The sequence below is a fragment of the Mus caroli genome, chromosome 15 (genome assembly GCF_900094665.2).
Source record: "Mus caroli chromosome 15, CAROLI_EIJ_v1.1, whole genome shotgun sequence".
NCBI classification, from domain to species: domain Eukaryota; kingdom Metazoa; phylum Chordata; class Mammalia; order Rodentia; family Muridae; genus Mus; species Mus caroli.
The window spans coordinates 55483278-55494754 of record NC_034584.1 but is presented as its reverse complement, the minus strand read 5'-3'; the positions used below and the strand labels follow the sequence as shown (position 1 = coordinate 55494754).

Below are 11477 nucleotides of genomic sequence, written 5' to 3'. Positions count from 1 at the left end.
GTCTTCAGACACACCAGAAGAGGGAGTCAGATCTTGTTACGGATGGTTGTGAGCCACCATGTGGTTGCTGGGATTTGAACTCTGGACCTTCGGAAAAGCAGTCGGGTGCTCTTACCTGCTGAGCCATCTCACCAGCCTCCCCCCCCACTCCTCCTTTGTGAGATGGTTTTTACTTTAAAGACCTGGCCTCATACTTGTGATCTTCCTGCCTTAACTTCACCTGTCCAAGTGATGGACCTACAGGTGTGTACCACAAAGTCTTTAAGACCCTGTGGCTTTCTAAATCAGTATTCTAAAGCATAAGAGAGCCCTAGATACTTGCCAAAATTCTTATCTTTTCACCCAGCAAAATGTTACACAGACTTACATATATACCAACAAGTATTAACTTTTGTGCTTGATGATGAATGCTTTTTTCCTCTCCCTAGTCATGACCTCTTTTCCTCACAATGCGAAATGAATGAGTGTTTATGTGCTAAACCTCTCATGTATCAGGAGAGGCTTGAAAGTAAAGTATAAGGACATTTCCCTGTGTTAAATAAGTTTGAACCAAATCTATCTGCAGATTTAGTTTTCTTCCTTTGTTCTACTTTTCTTTCCTCTAGCCCCCTTTTCTTCTTTTGACTATTGTATGTCTATCCTAAAAATACATATTAGAATGGGTCATTTGTCAAATCATACAGAGAGAAATATTATTTATTATCTATGTATCCCAAGCCCTCTATAGAAGGCACACTCACTACATGTTTCTTCTTTAGCTTTTCACAGCACCGGACTTTTTCCTGAAATGGTAAAAAGTAAATTCAAAGCCAACTAGGTCCTAAGCAAATATGAGATTGGAAGTATAACTCCTAATGCCCAAGCTCACAATCTTGATTTTCATACTTCCTCATATACATAGCAGAGAAATTACTAATGTGTTTGTTGTTGTGTGCAGATGCCAACATGTGTATGCTAGGTTGTAGTTTTGTGTCCTTGAAAAAATTTGAATATCCCAATGTCTGCAGAAACAGGAGAGTAACTTTTTGACCTTGATTATAGTTTTTCTCTCAAACAGTATCATAACCAAAGTTGTTTTATTTCGATGTACTAAAGAAACTTTGCAATCTATTATGTTTTATTTTTATGCGCTTGTACTTATGATTTGGGAATAACGTTTATATCCTTTCTGTGGAGTTACAATCTTGCAATCTGCTTGGACCATAGATATCTTTCTGACTCTTCACTAAATATGAAACCGGACACTATCTCCAGTGATTCACAAATGTATATATGATGAATCAATGATGGAGTTGTCATCAGATATCTACATCTTGACCATTGTTTCCCTTTCTGGATTTATGATGTTGGCCTGTTACCCAAATTGCAATCCACACATTTTCTTCTTTTGGTTTGCTAATTTTCACTGGGAAGAAGGATTGACTTCGTCATTTACATTTTAGGATGCTACTTGGTTCCAGAGAAGTGGAGCCATGGGGGGAGGGGAGAGTGTTAGCTAGTTCTTTCTGGGTAAATGTGCATATTACCCTCAAAATGGAAAGACTCGTGCTCAGAGAGAAGTTTGACTGTAAAGAAAGATTGTGGCTCTTTTAGAGTACTTGAATTCTCAACACCCATGTCTCATGGCTTGCTCTACCTGTAATTCTGCTCCAGGGAATGTAATACTCTCTTCTCCTGAGACTGCTTTCTGGCTTTTAAGAGCAATCATCTTTCTGGGGAATAAAAGGAATTCCATGTTGTAGTCATGTCTGTTTCACTGGAGTCCTAACAGAGAGCTTGGTGCTAAGAATTCAGCTGATGGACATGCTTTGCTCTGTTCTCTGGCACATGACAGGGAGGTGTTACATTTTCCTGTCAGAGTATCCCAACTTTCTAGACTAGCCTCCAACTCTCAATAATCCTCAAGAGGGACTTCTTTTTTAAGTGAATTCCTTAATGGCCTATGTGGTCTTTTGGGATATTTGAGATAACTACCCCTATAAACAGGATCCTCATACTATCTATGATGAGATGACACTATGATTTAATCTTTCAGATTTCAAGGAGGAAGGATCAGGGCACTGATCCTATTGACTGGATGGCTTCATTTTCAAAATTGGTTTATTAACAGATAATCTTTATCTTGACTCCTTCTGTAGATGAGAATCTTGGGATCCTGTGTATTCATCATTAAATATTTGCACAGATAACTTGGCCTGAAGAACATTTTCACTAGAGAACTCAGGTTGTCTTCTCCAGGCTTTCTTTATGTGGTTCCTGGGAATTGCTGATTAACAAAATGAATTTAGTATAGACTTAAAACTGAATACCTTGATTTTTGAATCTATCACCCACCCCAATAGAAACACTAAAGAATAAATACAACGTAGGCCTGTCTTTTCTAGTACATGGATGAGTCCTTAATTGAGGTCTTGCTTATAGAAGGAGTCATTTACATAGTAGATTTTCTGTACTAATTTGTTTTTTTTTTTAGGCTGGTGATTTTAGTTCCTCATCTCTGATAAGTAAAAAAGTGAGTCCCCATTTTGCTCATGTTACCTGGATGAGCGAAAGTTTAACTAGACTGATACATACATTCTACCTGCAAAAGAAAAAAAAAACCTATTCAACATGATTTTTAGCCTATTTTGTGAGCAGCTTTTCAATCTGTGGTCATCAGTGTTCTGGTAAACAGTTTTACATTCTTGTAGGGGCTAAAAATTCCTGTATCCAATGGCTCCCATCACCTAGATATCTTGTAACAATAACACCACTGATTCAGTCATTAATCTTAAATATCTAGGGACCACTAAAGCATTGTAACCCACTAGCTAATAGCTGTGTAAATCCCCTCTATAATCTGGCCCCTTTTATGACCAGCCAGCCAAGGCTTGCTTTTAAATCATCTCAACTGAACAGAACCTTATAGAAGTGCTATCACATAGACATACCCCAGATTCCTTATAAGGCCTGCTCTCCGTTTCACAAAGGGAGTTCCTAATTTGCCCCCTTCCAGATTAGCAACGTTCTGTTAAGTAAACAAGTAGGAAATTTCAAAGGAAAAAAACAGGAATCACAATCATTACCAGCTGCTGTGTTAAGTACCGTTCACAGAGAACGCTCTTTGCTGTACTTTGAAGGCATTGATGCCTTTATAGCTAGATAAATGTGTAACTCCAAGGCTAGACACCACCCTGTCCCAACAATAAGCCCTGCACTGGGCAAAGTGCTGACGGATGGACTTTGGCCTTGTCCACAATTCATCTGGAGCACTCACTGACTTTGAAGCTAGACTTACCAGGCTGACTCTACTTCTGGTTTTGGGTAAATTATTCATTCATTTATCCATTTATTTACTATACAAATATTTTGTGGCATAAGTAGCTATACAGTATGCATGAAGAGTGTTGGGAACTCAGAGAAAACATCATTAGGAAGGGTCAGAGAGGACATCCGAAGCAAACAGAGATGGGATATATCAGGCCTAAGATTTTTCTTTCCTTATAAAAGATCACGATGGTTCCTGTCTTCAAAACGCTTACGGTGCTAAATGGGATGGAATTTGCTAAGTGGATCAGTGTATCAGACTGAGATTTGGAATTGATATGTCTTCCAATACTTTTGTCTGATTATAAGAATTATGCTTTTAACATAATTACCTAATGGCATAATATAAAGAAAGGATAAAAAGGATAAATATATTTTATATCTGAAAGATGTTTACATTCTGTTAAAAATCTTCTATGTCTTTCTAAGCTTCTGGATTGATTCAGAAGTTTATATTTTGTAGCCATCATATATTAGTCCCTGCATTTAGACCCTTGCATAAAGCTGTGTATCATAAGTTTCATATCTCATAGAATCACTGTAAATATTATCTTTAGTGACCTTATATTGGATCATATGGAATTAGTATGGTGAGATATAGTATTCATCCATTTCCAGTCATTTAGAATGATTTCTACTCATAGTCATTATAACCCCATTTTGACCATTGTAAATCAAGTTTAAATGAACATCCCTGTGCCTATTTTTTTTTTTATTACTATTATTTCCTTAGGCTAGCTGCCCAGAGTTGGAATGACTGGGTCCTAGGCTATGAATATTTTTAAGGCTCTGTTGTTGTACTGCCAAATTGTCTTCCAAAGGGGTCATAACAATTTGCATTCTGCCTGGAGTGAGTGAGGAGGCCTGGCTCCCCTTATGCTTGCCAGCTACACTGAAGTTTACACTACTGTTCTTATTACCATGTGCCCTTCAATCCTCAAGAGTACCAGGGTTTAAAAATTCAACTTAGATTTATTTTCTGCTTCTGAATTTAAAAGTGCTGCCCATACGTTGAAATTGCTGGGTAAATAAAGGAAAAAAATTAAACACATAAAGCAAACCAAAACAAGAGTAAAAGCACTGACCTTCTAACTACTCTTAGATATTCATGCAGTTCCAATTCATATATGAATTCTTTTTCACAATCATTTAGTGCTTCATGTCTTTAAATTTATACTTCTACAAATCATTAATAATCATTTATTTTCTTTAAAAATTTTTAGGTTGACACACAAGATAATGGCTTTGATTTGCGCATTTCAATGCATGGCTAGTATTAGCTTTTTAACCCTCCTTTTTCTTCCCTAACACCCAGTCATATAGCTGGTACCTTTCTTTGAAACTGTTATTTGAAATACAATTGCTTATTCAATTTTTATTTGGCTAGGTCAATTTCAGATTCTCCGGATGGCTCTGAGTATGTGACAAATTAAACATTTTTATCAAAGTCTTCTGAACTTTTCAACTATGACATATTTTGTCCTGAATAGTAATTTTTGTAGTGAAAAACTGTCTTATGTGTCATAGCAGTTCTTAGCTCTCTGGCCTCCGAGAACTGTGAAAACCAAAAATACTTGCAGACATTACCAGATGTCCTCTGAGTAACACAAACCCGAGGGTGACACCCACCATGTTGTGCTGCTTGAGGCACTTGTCAGCATGTAGACACGAATCCTGCCAAGGGCATGTCTCACCAACTGCTAAGGCCCATTCAAACTTTCTACAGTACTGGCTATAAAGGCCGTTTGTACACAGAGTTGAGAGTTCCCAATTCAGGAATTTCCCAGACTTTCAACACTATTATTGCTTTTACTTAAACATGTACAGAGTATTTTATCTTTGTCACGTACTGTTTAAATACCAAGGGCACTCATCATTTCCAAGGTAAAGATTTCCCTTACTTTTTCTCCACAAACCTTTTCCTACTTTGGTATACCTAGTTAGTATGTGAACATCTCTTTAATCCTTATTTTTTTTTCAGATAAGGAATAAGGAATTGAATAATTGATTAAAATTAGGAGCTGAACTGAGTTGAGCATAGCAAAACAGAGAGTAGCCTCTTGTACCTCTCTTTCAATGACAGACTTATTAAATTTTCTCTCTCTCTCTCTCTCTCTCTCTCTCTCTCTCTGTGTGTGTGTGTGTGTGTGTGTATGTTTTATGAAGGCACATGTATATGTATGTGCTTGCCTGTGGAGACTAGAGGTCAAAAACAGGTATATGTCTTCTTCTCTTCTTCTGTTTAAGTCTTCACTTTATTTTCTGAGATACAACCTCCCACTGAATCTATTTTGCTTAGACTGGTTGGCCAGTAAGCCCTTAGAATTCTCTTGTCTCCATCTCTCACAAGCCCCATAGCCAGTTTAGAGATACATGCTTCTGTGACCAGCTTCCTATAAATGCAGGGTATCCAAGCTCATGTCCTCATGCTTGTATACCAAGCACATTATCCTCAGAACCATTTCCCTAGCTCCTTGCTGACTTTTGGTTTTGGACAGTAGAGGTTTCACATTCTAAAACCTGCTGTAATATTATGCATTCAATCCCTAAATTTAGTCTTTTGGCTATTATGTTGCATCAAGTATTCTTATTTCATCTCCCAACTAAAGATTCTCAAAACGTTATTCACTTTGCCCCTAACTTAGGCCTATCATATTGACAGGGAAGCTCTCTTGGACATTAGTATGGCAGCAAACCCAATAGAAGCTAGGTAGAGTATTAGTGGAATGCAGCGTGATGGATAGGAAGGTACCACAGAAACCAGTTGTTTTATATCCCCCTTTCATAAGTGCAAAAATCAAAAGCTCAGAGAAAAAGTATTTGTCTAATTATAATACCTACCTTCTCACCATGAATCACAATTAGAAAACTGTTTTCTAGACTACTAGTATGTACAAAGACACTAAGAGGAACAATGGCATAGATTAAGAAACACACAGACACTGACACACAGACACACAGAAACACACACACACACCTGCTGACTCTGTTATTACAGGTATCTAGAGAAAAGAAAGGATTTGAATCACAGGTACAACCTATAACAATGACATCTTTAACGACCCAGAATTAGTGACATCTTCAGACAATTGTGTCTGTCTTGATGACAGTGACTAAAGATAATAAAATGCATTTGCTTGGCTGAGAATGAATAAGGAAAGAAATGAGCCATATATGTTGCTACAGCTGAGGGCTTGGGTTCTTCTTTTCCAGACAGGCACTGTAATCTCAGGAACTGACTACAGGAGTTCTGGTAGGATACCAGTTAATGCTACTCCAGATCTCTGAGCAAATGAACCATACCCAAAAGGGTTTTCTTTCATTTTCCACCTCTCCTACTTCTGTCTACATCTGAAAGCTAGACAAAGCTCTTCTCTACGAGGCAGAGGAAAAAAACTGATTGCTAAATTGAGCTGTTCTTAAGTTGAACCAAAATGTACCAGCAACCAATTTTAAAGATAATGATGTGAATTTTATTTAATCCTCACTATTTGGGCTAGTTTCGGTTTCCCAAGTACCGACTGCTCAATAAATGGACAATATAAATAAACAATGCATCTATTTCACAAGACACCTGTGATTAACAGGGAACATTATCTTAACCTCTTTGTAGCCTTTTCTTTGTCAACTCATAAACTTCTTATTTGCTCTGTGACTCAGCATACCTGTGACAATAACTATATAGCAATTCATTGATATCAACAGGATGTTTGGTTTGGGTTAGCCATGAATAAATACTGATACCACTAATCCAAAAAATCACCAGTATGATAAAAATAAATATTCTGACCTTGCGGTGAGTGAGTAATTGGACATGAATTACATTTGTCTTTCTGATAATGATGCAAAACAGAATGGCAGAGCAAAGGGACATCCTGTATTTATGTGCTCCTACTACAATGGGTAATTAAGTGGAGTTGAATAGTTTAAGGTCATACTGTGGTCCTTGCCCTTGCTTTGTGCAGTTGAAGTGGGGGTGGTAAACACCAGTGCCCTCCAATAGCAAGGGCCAGGAGCACAGTGCTAGTGTTACTCTGGGCTATGCTATGCCTAGTGTAGCTGCCTGTCTTGAGCTCAAGTGAGATAAATTATGGGCATGTCATAAGTAGTAAGAGACTTGTAATATATAAGTTAATATTATTGCTTCTCTATAAATAATTCATGTTTCTAGCCCCATTTCAAGTCAATGGCTCTTAACCCTTATGAACAGTGATGAACTACATTACAATAAATGCTACAGGATCTCTTTTCAGAGGAGGAATACAGCCCTAAACACATTTATGTGCATGCATTCAATGCTGTCTTTATGAAATTCCAGAAGATTCTTAGAACTTAAGCAAACAGATTTTCAGGGTTCCGTGAGGTCTAGATCACAATTTATCGATTCAAGGTGTTTGGGTGTAAATAAATAAACAAACAAATAAATAAATGGCTTTCTGTACTGTCTAACAGAGAAACTAGGGCATAGATAGATGTCTCTTTCTAATCATATCTTCAGTAGTCATACAGGTCTATAATCCCAGCACTCAGGAGGCCAAGATATATAGTAGATGATATCCTTGAAATGCAAAAGATTCAGGCCACCCAGCCAAGGCTACATACCATAACACTCTTTAATAAGCATTTCCAAGTCCCTTTGAAACTTGAAAACTGAGGCAGAGAAGTGTTAAATAACTTGTTCAAGATCAGAACTGGCTTTCAGAGCACAAGACTTCTGCTGAATCACAGGGCCTCACTACTGAAAGGAATCTTGTTTTGCTCAGCTCTCTGTAGTGGTCAACTCAAAAGTTTGATCCTGCACCTTTGTCTCATTGCAGACACTAAGCAAATTCAGTGGGTTTAGAAACCAGTACAGGAAGTCAAGAGGTAAGTAATGGGAGGGTATTGGAAGGAGTAGGGAGTGGCTCTCGTCAAAGCACATGCCATCCTGGTATTAAATTCTCAAACAATATGAGAATACATTACGTGCACATATGAACACTTTCAAAGAATAAATAATGAAATATAGTGAGCAAAAGACCAGGTGTTTTGTTGTAACATATATCTTAATTTTAGCAGCTGAGAGTCGGAAGCAAGTAGATGCTGTGATCCAGGACAGCCTGGGCTATCCACTCTGTCTCAGACCAAAGACCAACAAGTCATCATTGTTTTCATTGTCTCTTAGAAGTAATAATCTTGGCTATGATCACACAGTTGTTCTCCATTAAGATGGATCTGACCCCTTACCATCCCTTCTCAGCTATTTCTCCACCACATCCCTCTACCACCTTCATGTTCATTCATGTAGCACTTGCTTATCTTGTTCCCTTCACTAGACCTCCAATTCCACAAAGGCAGAGACTTGATCCCTAACCCATCCCTTCTCTGATATAGTGCTTGGTATGTGGCCAGTCTCCATAAATATTGGTCAGGTGGAAAAGAGTCTCACCCAGGTGCAGTTAGCATCTTTAAGTATTATCTCCCAGTCCATCGGTATTGCAGCAGATTGCACATAGAGCGCTCAGAATTCTCGGAGGTAATCCAATAGGCATGCCACTCTTGAAATAAGAAACTATCAACTTGAAAAGAAATTATTTTAGCTGGAAGGAAGGGAGACACTGTAATTAAAGAAAAGGGTTATTGTTATCACACTAGATTCTTGGGAGAATTATGGAATAAGAAAATCTGTCACTTTTTTCATAGCTAATTAAGTACTAAGGTCTTGGTACTAGCATGTGCTTCACCTCACTTAACTAAGCTGTCCCTCAACAGTAAGTGAGTACTTTCTTCTTCATTCTACTGGAAAAGGAACTGAGGCTTAGAGGTGCTCACTCTCCTCACTTGAGTTTCCTTACTGAACAGGTAATGGACGTGTGAATAGGCTATCTGGAATGGTGGTTACTATTTATTATGGTTAAGAAGCCAACTTTAGTGGCTTGTGACCTCAGCTCTTTCAGAAAATAGGTGAGAATATTTCTCATTCATGGTGATAGTCAAGTTGCTTGAGAAGAATGGCAGGCTTTGTTTGCTCCAGGTTGTCTTCAAGTGTCTAAGACAGCTCCTTATTCAAGTAAGTCAGTCCAGTAAGCATTTACCAAGGAGTTAAGCTAGTTATCTTTCTTTTGATGGGAAATATATCAAAGAAAATCAGCATGCAAAGAGGAATAGCGTTGTTTACTTCATCGTCTCAGAGCGTTCTGTCCATGGTCATTTGGTTTGGCTGCTTGGAATGGTGGTCACAGTGTGGCTTGAAGGAAAGCTGCTTGCTTGGTTTTTACTACAAAGTGAAAAACAGAGGGAGAAGGGATGTGAACACGGTATCTCTCTCGAGGACTGCCTCTCATTGGCTGTATACACTGTCCATCAAGCATTTGGGAGATCTTTGAGACCTAAACTGTTGCGAGGACTGATGTACCCCAAGGAAGTAAGAGGGAAATGTGTGTTCTCTGAACAGTGTTAGAATGATATTGGTAGAGAAGCAATATTGCAGAGATTATTCTGAGCCCCACATGATTAGGAATATAGGAGAGAAAAGGACAGCTGAGAAAAATCCAAAGACCGTGGGTAAGAACTAGAGGTGTTTGGGATGTATGTATTGGAGACTAGATTAGAAGACAGGGGAAGAGGGTTACCCTCTCATTTGGCAGAAGGAGGAAGCAGTGAAGATTTTGAAAGGCATGCTGTGAAGTCCTGGGGTATCTGTCAGCAGGGGTTAACGCTAGTAGACTTGTGATAACATAGTTTCAGTTAGAACCAAGTCTGTGGCAGTGGCAGGGGAAGAGAGAGGGAGATGGCATTTAAAATGGGCATTAAGAGTCCTATTTACTTCTCAGATCCATAAGATTCACAGGATTAGTTCCATTTTACAGATGAGATGGAGGTTTACAGAGGACAATGACTTTTCTAGGTCTTATACTTAATCAGGAACATAGCCACAAGTTGTGCCTAATCTGTCTGATCCTCTATCTTGGAAGAATAAAAATGACACACTTGGCTGAAGTAATAAATTAGCTAAATGCAGTATTGCAACTGAAAGATACTAAGTAAACTTAATCCATACTAACCTATTTCTAGACTTCTTTGGCTAGTAAGTTGTTGGAAATTTGAATTTAACTGCCTGCACCACAGACCCTATTGGTCCCTATTGCCCACAAAGCTCCTGGCTTCTTTACATATTCCTGTAAACTGCCTGTCTCTGACCAGGTAACTTAACAAAGAGCCACAGGATGGAAAGTCTTAAGTAAGCAAAGCTCATTAAAACTTATGTTTACCCAATAAAATGTAATCAGTCAAAGGTCTGAAATAAAAGTGAGGGGGGAAAAAAAGCAGAAAGAAGGTTAAGCCGAAAGTGACATTTAGGAGCTTCTGTAAGCAGAGAAACAGGAAGTCAGAGGACTTGCATTCCATCCAGATGAGAGGAGCACAGGAAGTGGGAACAGACAGTGGGAAAGATAATGGGTTCCACTCCTGCCTTCTGCTTGGAGCTGGGCCTGAGCTGAGAATGGTGAAGAGGGCCATCTGGCCTGAGTAAGTGAAGGATAAGAGGGCTCAGAGCCTTGAGCATCCTGTGTTTAGCTTCCCATCACCTAAAACATCCTGGTCCTTATCAAGTTAGACCTGTAGATCAAAGTAGAGGCAATTCAGTGTCCTTGTTCGGATGGAGAAAGGAACATTTTTCCACATGGGAACCAGGAATAAACTTGTAAAGAACAGATATGCTATAAATGAAGGTAAAAAAGACATAATGTGGTATTGGATATCTGATATTATACATATAGAAAATAGTTTTAAGTCTTTCTATTGGGGAAAGTAGTGGCCCACAGGCCAACTCTACCTTTGTCATCTGCTTGTAATTGCAGTAGAGTCACTTTCAGTCTCATGTACCAGTTACAGAGCATTTCATGCTGGAATAACAGGACTGAAATCTATCATGGAAGACAACAGATCTCAGAGACTAATACATTTGTTATCTAACTTATTAGAGAAAAGGAAAATCTGCTGACCTGGCTGTCATTACAAAATACTTATGATAATTTTTGTAATTGAAGAATAATAATTTTAAAATGTGATCTTTATTGCTTATTTTCTTTGTAGCTATGTTTTAGTTTTGTGTTGGGTCAAAAAGGAGTATTTAAAAATATCTGGATACAGATGAAAATGGGTGCAGCATTTTCGTTTCACTCTGTTCTGGG

The 11477-nt window shown here is 38.4% G+C and overlaps 1 long non-coding RNA gene across 1 annotated transcript in view; it reads left to right on the top strand.

Annotated features, from left to right (window-relative positions):
* Window positions 1-3245: 3245 nt before the first annotated feature.
* The window catches only part of LOC115029418, a 40940-nt gene continuing 32708 nt past the window's right edge, over window positions 3246-11477 (top strand). Inside the window, exon 1 of the long non-coding RNA XR_003834986.1 lies at window positions 3246-3303. This is a non-coding gene — a long non-coding RNA (uncharacterized LOC115029418). The remainder of the gene's footprint in view (window positions 3304-11477) is intronic.